The sequence below is a fragment of the Oncorhynchus kisutch genome, linkage group LG28 (assembly GCF_002021735.2).
Source record: "Oncorhynchus kisutch isolate 150728-3 linkage group LG28, Okis_V2, whole genome shotgun sequence".
NCBI classification, from domain to species: domain Eukaryota; kingdom Metazoa; phylum Chordata; class Actinopteri; order Salmoniformes; family Salmonidae; genus Oncorhynchus; species Oncorhynchus kisutch.
The window spans coordinates 2,146,482-2,159,144 of record NC_034201.2 but is presented as its reverse complement, the minus strand read 5'-3'; the positions used below and the strand labels follow the sequence as shown (position 1 = coordinate 2,159,144).

The following is a 12,663-nucleotide window of genomic DNA, read 5'->3' as shown; positions in this document are numbered from 1 at the left end:
GTTTGCGCTTAGTGAGATTATCATTTGTTTTTCAACAAGATAATGACCCAAAACACACATCCAGGCTGTGTAAGGACTATTTGACCAAGAAAGAGAGTGATGGATTGCTGCATCAGATGACCTGGCCTCCACAATCACCCGACCTGGTTTGGGAAGAGTTGGAACACAGAGTGAAGGAAAATCAGCCAACAAGTGCTCAGCATATGTGGGAACTACTTCAAAACTGTTAGAAAAGCATTCCAGGTGAAGCGGATTGAGACAATGCCAAGAGTGTGCAAAGCTGTCATCAAGGCAAAGGGTGGCTACTTTGAAGAATCTAAATTCTAAAATATATTTTGATTTGTATATCACTTTTTTGGTTACGACATGATTCCATGTGTGTTATCTCATAGTTTTGATGTCTTCACTATTATTCTACAATGTAGAAAATAGTACAAATGAACAAAAACCCTAGAATGAGTAGTTGTGTCCAAACTTTTGACTGGTACTGTATGTCAAACACAGTCAGGCAAAGTGTCCCTTCATTGCAATGGGGAATTACATTGATTGGAGAACACCTAAGATGCCATGCCACCGCTAATATCATCAGGCTTTGTCTAAAACTCAAAAAAACGATTATGTCCACATGGTTGATTGGTTTATTATTCCTAATCTGACCTAATATTATTTCTCAGGAAGAAGAGCCAGAGCTGGAATGAGATGAGTATTATGGCCACTCAGCCTCCCTACACAGACAACCCCTGGATGAAGGCAGATGATGGGTTCACTGCCTCTGTGGCATGGTAACTGTTGGCCTATTTACTAGGTGCAAATGCAAGTGAAAGGGTATCATTGGCATAGACCATTCTGTGTCCATCTCCCTCTTTCTCTCCCTCCCTCTCCCTCTCCCTCTAATGACCTATCTTGTGTGCTTCTGTCCTCTCCTTTAGGCAGTCCCTGTCCCTCAGGGATGAGGCAGGACCCAGCCACAGCACTACCAGCACCTCTTACAGCCAGCCTCCGTGGTCTCCTCTGAAGCCTGGGAAGAAGTGAGAACACACAGACAAATATATTCAGACACAAACACATCTAGACGTTATCAGTACCCTATGCTATAAGGCCCAAGAGGATTGTGTGATTTTACAGGAAACTCTTATTCAGCATGTCTTTCAGTTCCTTACTGACTACGCTTGCCTTTAGTTCATCAGCCTCAAATCAGTATCCAAACCGAAACCAATTAGATCAACCTAAGGACACCTCACAACACGGGATGATGGGCCCGTCAAAGCAGGCAATAGAGGCAAAGGCTATGGCCACAGAGGAGAGTGCAGATATAGATCTCTACGGTGAGTAAATCAAAAAAGTACACAATTACAGTACTCCACAGCGTTGAATAATCACCACTAAATGCATCCTGCCTGTGCAATGAGTAGATGTTGAAAGCTAAGAGCATTGGGGTTCTATTTTATCTCATCTGCTGCCTTTTCACCTGACAATCACCTTGTTGAATTCATTCATGCATTGATTGATTGATTAATTCATTCTCACAGTGAGACCGAGCTTTGAGCAGCTGAGGAAAGCCCACTTCAGAGAAGACAAAGAGGTGCTCCTGGCTCGGAGATCCATAGTCAAAGATGATGATGAGGATGACGATACGGAGGATACGGATTACACTATCCCCAAGCTAAACTATTGCAGCTGCACCTCCAGTGGTGGGGGATATACAGCACCGATGAGCAAGCGGTCACAGACAGGCGAGTTGCACACATGATATGACACTGTAATGAACATGATATGAGACTTGCTATTATCTACACTGCAGTCTACTGCACACATACGTTATGGTCACAAACTGTCATCATGAGGGATTATGATCTTTCTTAGAAATAACTAAAAGGAGGATCTGAATGAATAACAAGCTCTCCTTTTATCTTCAGTAGATATGGCGAAGAAGAAGACAACTCCCTCGGATAAGTGATGAGTGGGTGTCTGTGTCTTGGCCACTGTCTCTGCGCTATCACCATCACCATGCTTATGTTACACCCCACCTGTATGAGTCAAGGTGTACAGTACCAATGCGTTACCACATCAATAGACTTGTAATAAATGCACACCTCAAACGTTATTCTCTTGTTGTCGTTTTTTATTACTATCCCAGTCAGGATTTAAATTTCACCAAAGACTTCCTTGAAAGTTAATAATCCCTTCTGTTAACACCAGAGGGTACTGTGGAGACACTGCCAAGTCCTAACCTTAGTGTAGTCAGTCATTTTGTGTCTAAATAGGTGTTGGAAATAGAGATACAATCTCTTGATATCACCTCTTTACTTTTGAAGTGCTTTTTTCTGACTCAGAGTTTCAGACAGCTTCTGCATCCACACGTCCCCGCATGTCAATAGACAGTACCACCTGCTGTGGTTAGTTTAGGCATGTGTGTTCAGGCAGGGAAGCTACAGACAATGAGGAGGAACCCCCCAAACTTATATGGAGAGCTCAACAACCTCAATTTAAAGCTGCAATATGTGACTTTTTGGGTGACCTGATCAAATTCACATAGAAATGAGAGTTATGGATGTGTCATTCTCATTGAAATCAAGTCTAAGAAACGGTAGATCTGTTCTATGTGCACTATTTCTATGCTTTCGGTTCTTACATTTTGTTTTTGCGTCTTTAACTTTCGGTTTTGTACACCAGTTGAAAATACAATATTTTTGGTTATGGAAAATATATTTTACAGCGGTTTAGATGGTACAATAATTCTCGTTACACAATGACCTCTTATTTTCTCACCTAAACTGAAATTAGGCAAACTATTACAATTTTAGCAACCAGGAAAAGGCGGAGGGGTTTCTGCATATTGCACCTTTTAAAAGGAGTATTAGTCATTACAACTTCCAAAAAAAGAGGAGTTACTGTTTAAAACACCTTATTGCACGTACAGTGCATTCAGAAAGTATTCAGACCCCTTGACTTATTCAAAAAAGTTATTGTAAATAAATAAAAAATTAAAAGTTATTCTAAAACTGATTTGGTAATTTTTTTCTTATCAATCTACTACACACAATACCCCATAATGACAAAGCGAAAACAGGTAAAACATTTATAAAAAATACAAAATTGAAATATCACATTTACATAAGTATTCAGGCACTTTACTCAGTACTTTGTTGAAGGACTTTTGGCAGCAATTACAGCCTCGAGCCTTCTTCGGTATGATGCTACAAGCTTGGCACACCTGTATAGTTTTCCTATTCTTCTCTGCAGATCCTCTCAAGCTCTGTGAGATTGGATGGGGTGCATTGCTGCACAGCTACTTTCAAGTCTCTCCAGAGATGTTAGATCGTGTTCATGTCTGGCCTCTGGCTGGGCCACTCAAGGACATTCAGAGACTTGTCCCGAAGCCACTCCTGCGTTATCTTGGCTGTGTGCTTAGGGTCGTTGTCCTGTCAAAGGGGAACCTTAAGCCCAGTCTGAGGTCCTGAGCGACCTAGAGCAGGTTTTCATCAATGATCTCTCTGTACTTTGCTCCATTCATCTTTCCCTCGATTCTGACCAGTCTCCCAGTCCCTGCTGCTGAAAAACACCCCCACAGCATGATGCTGCCAACACCATGCTTCATAGGGATAGTGCCAGGATTCCTCCAGACGTGATGCTTGGCATTCAGGCCAAAGAGTTCAATCTCTTGGTTTCATCAGACCAGAGAATATTGTTTCTCATGGTCTGAGAGGCCTTTAGGTGCCTTTTGGCAAGCTCCAAGCGGCTGCCATGTGCCTTTTACTGAGGAGTGGCTTCCGTCTGGCCACTATCAAAAGGCCTGATTGGTGGTGCTGCAGAGATGGTTGTCCTTCTGGAAGGTTCTCCCATCTCCACAGAGGAACTCTGGAGCTCTGTCAGGAGCTCTGTAGCTCAGGAGCTCTGTCAGAGTGACCATCGGGTTCTTGGTCACCTCCCTGACCAAGGCCCTTCTCCCCGATTGCTTGATTTGGCTGAGCAGCCAACCCTAGGAAGAGTCTTGGTTGTTCCAAACTTCTTCCATTTAACAATGATGGAGGACACTGTGTTCCTGGGGCCCTTCAATGCTGCAGAAATGTTTTGGTAGCCTTCCCCAGATCTGTGCCTCGACACAATCCTGTCTCGGGGGTCTACGGACAATTCCTTCAACCTCATTGCTTGGTGTTTGCTCTGACATGCACTGTCAACTGTGGGACCTTATATAGACAGGTGTGTGCCTTTCAAAATCATGTCCAATCAATTTAATTTATCACAGGTGGACTCCAATCAAATTGCAGAAACATCTCAAGGATGATCAATGGAAACAGGATGCCCCTGAGCTCATTTTCGAGTCACATAGCAAAGGGTCTGAAAACGTATGTAAATAAGGTATTTCTGTTTCTTATAAATTAGCTGAAATTTCTAAACACCTGCTTTCGCTTTGTTATTATGGGTTATTTTGTGTAGCTTGATGAGAAAAAAATGATTGAATCAATTTTAGAATGAGGCTGTAATGTAACAAAATGTGGAAAAAGTAAAGGGGTCTGAATACTATCCGAAGGCACTATATGTTTGGGGCAAAGCCAATACACCACATTACTGAGTTCCACTCTCTATATTTTCAAGTGTTGTGGTGGCTGCATCATGTTTAGGGTATGCTTGTAATCGTTAAGGACTGGGGAGTTTCTCAGGATTACGAAAGAAACGGAATGGAGCTAAGCACAGGCAAAATCCTGGAGGAAAACCTGATTCAGTCTGCCTTCCACCAGACACTGGGAGATGAATACGCCTTTCAGCAGGACAATAATCTAAAAACACAAATCTACACGAGTTTCTTACCAAAAAGACAGTGAATGTTCTTGACTGGCCGAGTTACAGTTTTGAAAATCTATGGTAAGACCTATGGTAAGACCTGTCTAGCAATTATCAACAACCAATTTGACAGAGCTTGAAGAATTTTGAAAATCATAATGTGTAAATGTTGCACAATCCAGGTGTGGAAAGTTCTCAGAGACTCACAGCTGTAATCGCTGCCAAAGGTTCTTCTACAAAGTGTTGACTCGGGGATGTGAATACTTATGTAAATGAGATATTTCTGTTCTTCATTGTCAATTAATTTGCAAACATTTCTAAAAACACGTTTTCACTTTGTCATTATGGAGTATTGTGTGGAGATGGTTGAGAAAAAAAACATTTAATCCATTTTGAAATCCGGCTGTAACACAACAAAATGTGGAATAAGTCAAGGGGTATGAATACTGAAGGCACTGTTTGTCTAAGCAACTGTTAGACAATTTAACAAAAACCTGTTCATGATAAGATGATTGAGTCAGTTTTGCACCAAAATAGATTGTGCAAATTAGAAAGCATTCAAATACTACCTGACCAACACCACATACATATTGAAGGTATCAAAACATTTGATTAAATAACATTAATTGCATAACAACTGTGTAACAGAATAGTGAATGTTGTTGGAATAGAGTCGTTTTGGTAACACATTCTTCTTGCTTAAAACCTATCCCACTCCACTGCACTTTTAAACATGATTGAGTTTGCCAATTCACCACATGTCAGTTGCAGCAGATCAAAACTGAGTTATTAACAGAGATAGTGTTAATTGGCTTTGGGAGATTCAGAACCCAGGAGTTATCCAGTTAACTTGAACAGTATCACTTTCAATACTTGTATCCGGTCCAGGGCACAGGATTAAGGTAAATCTCAACTCAAGAGACCTCTGTTACAAAGACATAATTAAAGATCTACAATTCTCCACTGGCATGGTTCAAGACAAGGTAATAAATGGCAGATTGAAATGTGTCTTGTTCTGAGGGAAGCTACATTTAGGCAAGCAATGTGATTGGTTAAGTTTAGGCAAGTAATCCCAATTGGTTAAGGTTAGGGTCGGGTTAGATTTAGGCAAGCAATGTGAGTGGTTATGGTCAGGGATTGGGTTAAGTTTAGGCAGAAATCCCAATTGGTTACCTTGAGGGTTAAGGGTAGGGATAAGGTTAGAAAACAAATAGCACACCGGAAATTGAACCAGTGACCTTGTGTATGGCAACCAGTGTGTTCTTCATAACCTTTAGATCAATTAAATAAATGCAAAAGATTTAACTCATTTTTTCCTCTACCATGTACTCGGTGGAGGTCCAGCCATGGATATGGGTGGTCTGCAAAACATTGTGGCCAACTCGGCCTATGTGTCAGCCCGTGGTAGTGTCGATGGCATGGCGGCGTCGACCATGCATGACAAGAAGTTTCGTGTCAAGCTCAACCTCCCGCACATCAAGAAGAGCGAGCACATGAAGACCACAGTGGACTCCGGCTTCGACAGCATATGTGTCAAGCAGCTGTTGGGGAATAGAATCAGAATTTGTTGGTAACATAGGTAAGATGTTTTATATTCATCATATGTTTGTAAGTTACTTCTCATCAGAATGTGTTTGTATAATACTGTGGCGGGGTTGCAGTATCTGTTCTATGTCAAGACTAAGTTGCTTGGGCCGGAGAGAGGGGAGAGGTCAAACGTGTATCTCTTGGCTCCACATTGTCTGTGTGCCAGTCAGTGTGTCTCTGTGATCTTGTCAAGATAGGATGGATTTGATATATGCCTGTTGATATGGAGGATTGGTTTATGGTTCTGAGTTTGAGAAAAGAACATAGTTTAGGAGACAAAGCTGAACGATTTATTATATCTATGCTGTCTGACTATGTGTGTTTTTTGCTATTAAAGGATCTCAGTTGCAATGTGGAAGGGACTCTCAGAGAAATCATTGATAGACACTGAATTGATCTGAGAGTCACAGGGTTGTGATAGAGCTCATATAATTAAAGATGGACTTTGATAACTAACTCTGACTTGTGTGTGGTTTGCTCTCATGATTTGGTAAATAGAGGACATTTCCACGACACAGCCCATTGGCAAGCGGCTCTTCCAGCAGTACCTGGAGCGTGATGCAACCCACAAGAACGCCTGTGAACTCTGGAAGGACATCGAGGATTACAACATCACCCAGGAGAAGTACCAGGTGTAGAAGGCCCAGAAGATCATCAACAAGTTCTACGAATCCAAGTCCAAGATCTTTTGCAGCTTCCTGGAGGAAAAGGCTGTGACACGCGTCAAGGAGGACCACAAGAACATCCGCGGAGACCTGTTCAAGGAGAGTGAGCAGCAGCTTTTAAAGCACCTGGAGGCCAAGGCTATGTCTGGCTTTAAGAACCGTATGTACTTCCTGCGTTACATCCAGTTCAAGTGGTTGGAAGCCCAGCCCATTGATGAGGACTGGTTAATGGACTTCAGAGTGCTGGGGAAGGGAGGGTTTGGGGAGGTACACGCCTGCCAGATGAAGGCCACAGGCAAGATGTATGCCCACAAAAAGCTGGACAAAGAAACATAAAGGCTGAAGAAACAAAGGCTACGAGGTAAAAAAAAATCACTCCCTTGTAGTGGCAGTTACTTGAATGAAGTGAATCAAACGTAAACTTGAAACCTCTCACCACTGTAGCCCTAAACTCTGTGTCCAACAAACAAACAACCAATCAATCAATCAATCAGTCAATCACACAGCTTTTTCACACTTTTTTCTTAAACAGCAAAATCCACATGTTAAACACAGTCAGGTCGAAAAGCTGAGAGTTATAGGGTCCTTTTCTTATACATCAACAGAACACCTACCTAGTAAGGCACATGGACACAGCCAGCTACAGGTATAAAAGGGGCACAGGAGTAATTTTTCCATTTAATGATCCTTTATTTAACCAGAGATGTCACATTGACCTCATTGACACTCTACAAGTGAGGCCTAGTAAGGAAAGCAGCATACAGTACATTGTAAACACAACATAAATCAACAATGAATGGAAGCTAAAAAGGTGCACAGTTCAAAAGAAAGCTTAAAACAGCAGGTTTTTTAAAAACATGTGTAATTCGTGATCAGTAGCCATCTAAACTGTGATTTAAAAGCATCTATTGGAATAAAATGATCTAGTTTCCGGTCCTTATGAAAAGTGTTCCAAGATGTACTAGTTAGTGAAACAAGATTACACCAGGCAGCTATGTGAGCGCAGCCGAGAGAGATTTAGATCACCATAATCAAGGGCAAGAGGTTTGTGTCTCTGTGAGAGACCCCAGGTGTAAAGCAGAGCAACCAGACATAGAGAGCCAGTGTCCCTGGCATTAGCCCTCCTGCTTGTCTACGCATTAGTGGGTCGTGGAGATGAACCTTTTGCTCAAACCAGGCTGACTCGGGCCTGAAAAGTGGAAACCATATACTTCACACAGTACAGTAGGATATAGCAGGTGTGTGTGTGTGTGTGCATGTGTGTGTGGGTACAGGATATACATTAGTCTGTTGTTGAGGCTACTGCCTGAGGACTCTGGTGTTCTTCTACTAGATTCAGAGCTTTGGGTTGTGGGTGTGTTTGTGTGGCCTGGAAACAGTGTACAGTACTGAAGAGCACAGCACAGCAGGTTGGGCCAGAAGCTAGAACCAACACTTGCTGTAAAACGTTCTGTCTCTCTGCCAAGTAGTAGTCATGACATCCTCTGTTCTCAATTAAGGATTACAGTCATGATACAGTATAGTCAGTCTGCTGATAACCAAGTGGACCCAGCATAAAGTAGCCTCAAGCATCAAATCAAAAGTTATTAGCACGCACACGGCAACTGAACAGCAAAATCTCCTATTGCAAAATTATTCTAGCTAACCAACAAGGTGTGGTGTAAAAGCAAAATATAATTTGTTATGTCTGCTACTGTATGGCTTAGTTAGTATGACCGCTTATTTGTAATACTTGTGTTAGTATGACAGTATGACTGTGTGATGGAGGTTTCAAGGATCCTATCATGCTATCATCACAGGGTATTTTGCCTCTGTCTAGGTTTATGTGTTTCTACTCAGCTTTGGCTGCAATAACCATTCATAATCTACCTTTATTTCTTAGTTTGTAGAACATGGCTATGTTCATATAGGACTGTGAAAGTGACTGTGACTGCTCCCTGTAATCCCTGTTAAGCAGCCTAAACCAATCAACCTCAGGGCTAATATACAGGCTGGTCTTGAGGTGCGTAGGCCACTACATTAAGACGATGAACTCAGCTCCAAAGAGGGAGACCACTTTAAGCACAGCTTCTCTCATGCATGGGATTGCCCTCAGTCTTAGGCCTTTCATTATTACGACAAGTGTTCACATTACTAACAAAGTACAAATTGTCAATGCTTTCACAAGGCATTCGTAAAGTACTACATAAGTGTGTTATAGGTAAAGGGTGATATAGAAGGTCATTACATGTGGTGTCATCGGAAGGGGCCACAGTGTCTCCTGACCCCTCCTGTCTCAGCCTCCAGTATTTATGCTGCAGTAGTTTATGTGTCGGGGGGCTAGGGTCAGTTTGTTATATCTGGAGTACTTCTCCTGTCCTATCCGGTGTCCTGTGTGAATTTAAGTATGCTCTCTCTAATTCTCTCTTTCTCTCTTTCTTTCTCTCTCTTGGAGGACCTGAGCCCTAGGACCATGTCTCAGGACTACCTGACATGATGACTCCTTGCTGTCCCCAGTCCACCTGGCTGTGCTGCTGCTCCAGTTTCAACTGTTCTGCCTGTGATTATTATTATTTGACCATGCTGGTCATTTATGAACATTTGAACATCTTGGCCATGTTCTGTTATAATCTCCACCCGGCACAGCCAGAAGAGGACTGGCCACCCCACATAGCCTGCTTCCTCTCTAGGTTTCTTCCTAGGTTTTGTCCTTTCTAGGGAGTTCTTCCTAGCCACCGTGCTTCTACACCTACATTGCTTGCTGTTTGGGGTTTTAGGCTGGGTTTCTGTACAGCACTTTGAGATATCAGCTGATGTACGAAGGGTTATATAAATACATTTGATTTGATTTACATCTGGTGCATTCCCAAATGTGGCATAGTTATTATGCCACTATGATATCATGACTCTTTGCTTATGACGCATCTACATTAGATAGAGCATTCATACATGTTTTATAAGGCCTATGAAGCCTTTATAAAGCCTCTATTAAATTGTAGTTCATTTAAAGTGGGACCCTCATTGGTCTACGATCACATATGTATTTTTTATATTATCCTGAATTAGCTGCATTCATGGTGATTTTACAGTATTTTCTTTACCAAAAACGATGTATTCATTTTTGACTGAAAACTTTGGAGGGGGGGGGGGGGGCAAAAGAAAATCACTTGTGGGCGGGTTTTTGCCCGCGGGCCGCCTGTTGCCGAACCCCTGCACTACAGTATCATGTCTCTTGCTACTCTGTTCAACTCTCCCCCTGTCCCCGATGACACCCTGTCACCAAAGGTTTCACATACTGTATACAACGTGGACGAGAAGAACCCTGGTTTCTCGATGAGACGAGAGCTTGTTTCTACTCAGCCCAGATCATCGTGGGTATGGAGCATCTTCGCCAGCACAGGATCATTGACAGGTATCTGAAAACAGAGAATGTGCTGCTGGATGATGCAGGTGGGCACACACTACTGTGCCCCCCATAAGCATTATAAGTGTGCCCATGGAACCATAGTGGGTGCCACTTTTTCACCTTAATTTCTCGGGATCAATAAAGTTATTCTATTATTCTACTCTATTCTCGTTGGAGAAGACATTTTTGCTGTCTAGAACTGTTTTCATCCCCACTTGCTCTTCTGCTCAGGACATGTGCGTCTGTCTGATTTGGGTCTTGCTGTTGAGCTTCCGCCTGAAAAAGACAAAACCAAAGGATATGCAGGCACACCAGGTATGTGGCAAACATAAGGCCCTGGTCAAAAGGAGTGTCCTATAGAGGGAATAGGGTTCCATTTCAGACGCAACCTATGTTCACACTAATCTGTGGTTCTCCTCAGGCTTCATGGCTCCGGAGCTGATTGAGCATAAAGAGTATGACTACACTGTGGACTAGTTTACCCTCGGGGGAGGGGGGGGGGGGGGGGGGGGGGGGTCACCTTGTATGAGATGATCCAGGCCAAGGGCCCCTTCAGAACCAGAGGAGAGAAGGTAGTAATGGAACTGTTGGGATGTGATCCCCAGTCTCCTGCTTGGGAACATAATGGCTTAACCAATAGACCACCAGAGGAGCTGTTAGTCAGGCCACATTCAGAAAACAAATGTCCAACACCAATATCTAAAGGGTGTGCATTGATGCTCAAAACCTAAAAGTAGCTTAGATATACTATATGAAAAAATGTGGTTATAATTTCATTATTACATTCAACCGCGCTTTGTTTGCAATGCACCTTTTAAATACAATGTTTCTGTAATGAACACGAGGGAGAGCTGGTTTCAAGCGCAGGACACAGCAGGTGTTTAATGTAAAGGACCACAGGAGGAGGCAGGTAGCTGGGTCCAGGGGCAGGCAGAAGGTCATACACAGGAGGAGGCAGGTAGCTGGGTCCAGGGGCAGGCAGAAGGTCATACACAGGAGGAGGCAGGTAGCTGGGTCCAGGGGCAGGCAGAAGGTCATACACAGGAGGAGGCAGGTAGCTGGGTCCAGGGGCAGGCAGAAGTTCATACACAGGAGGAGGCAGGTAGCTGGGTCCAGGGGCAGGCAGAAGGTCATACACAGGAGGAGGCAGGTGGCTGGGTCCAGGGGCTGGCAGAAGGTCATACACAGGAGGAGGCAGGTAGCTGGGTCCAGGGGCAGGCAGAAGGTCATACACAGGAGGAGGCAGGTAGCTGGGTCCAGGGGCAGGCAGAAGGTCATACACAGGGGGTCCAAAGGCAACAGTACAGGCAGGGAAATGGCTAGTAACGTCGTCCGCGTGATCAGGCAATAGGTAGATAACAGGAAATCTGATAGGCTAAGGTACAGGCAGGGAATAGGCAAAAGGCGTCGTTAGTAAGCCAGGCAAAAACTATCATACACAGGAGGAGTAAATGTCGGGGAAAACAGAGCTCCGAAGAGAAGTGTGTCAAAAACAAACAATACCTCACAAAGATGGGGTGCAAAGAACTGAACTTAATAGTGTGTGATAATGACACACAGGTGTGTGAACAGGTGATCAGAATTCTGGTGATTGGGATCTAGAAAGTGAGCTGCGTTCAGGGGATCTATGTGCGTGAGAGTGTCAGGTGAAAAGTGGGCTGGAAAATGAGCTGCATTCAGGGGATCTACGTGTATGAGAATGTGAGTTGGAAGCCGACGTTACAGTTTCCATGTTCGCGGAGACTTCATTCACGGTTAACGCTGCATATGTCAGCTCAATCAGAAATTGCCTTTCAATTTTAAGCACGCTATAATGCGGATCTACCGCTGATCCGGCTGAATACAGACCCAAACCTGATAACTGTAACATGATGAACTACAATATCCATAATGCATCTACTCTCTCCTCCTCCCCTCTCCTCAGGCATGCTGCCCGGCACCGTTCGCCCCGAACCTCAAGGCGGAGTATGCCAAAGACATCCACAAAGTGGGAGCCTTTAGCTCCATCAAGGGGGTGGTCATCGATGCCAAGGACAATGAGTTCAATGACGACTTCTCTTCTGGCAACGTGCCCATCCCCTGGCAGGAGGAGATGATAGAGACAGGGGTGTTCGGAGAGCTCAACCTCTGGGCGCCAGGGGGCAATCTGCCTGACAACCTGGACCCCAACAAAATTCCTATAGAGTCCAAGGGAGGGGCCTGTGTGCTGTTCTGAGCTCTGAGCCAGTCAAAGTAGTCAGGTAT

General features: G+C 43.7%; 1 pseudogene; it reads left to right on the top strand.

The window, feature by feature from the left end:
- The first annotated feature begins 6,128 nt into the window (after positions 1–6,128).
- Positions 6,129–12,663, top strand: LOC109872729 (rhodopsin kinase GRK1-like; annotated as a pseudogene).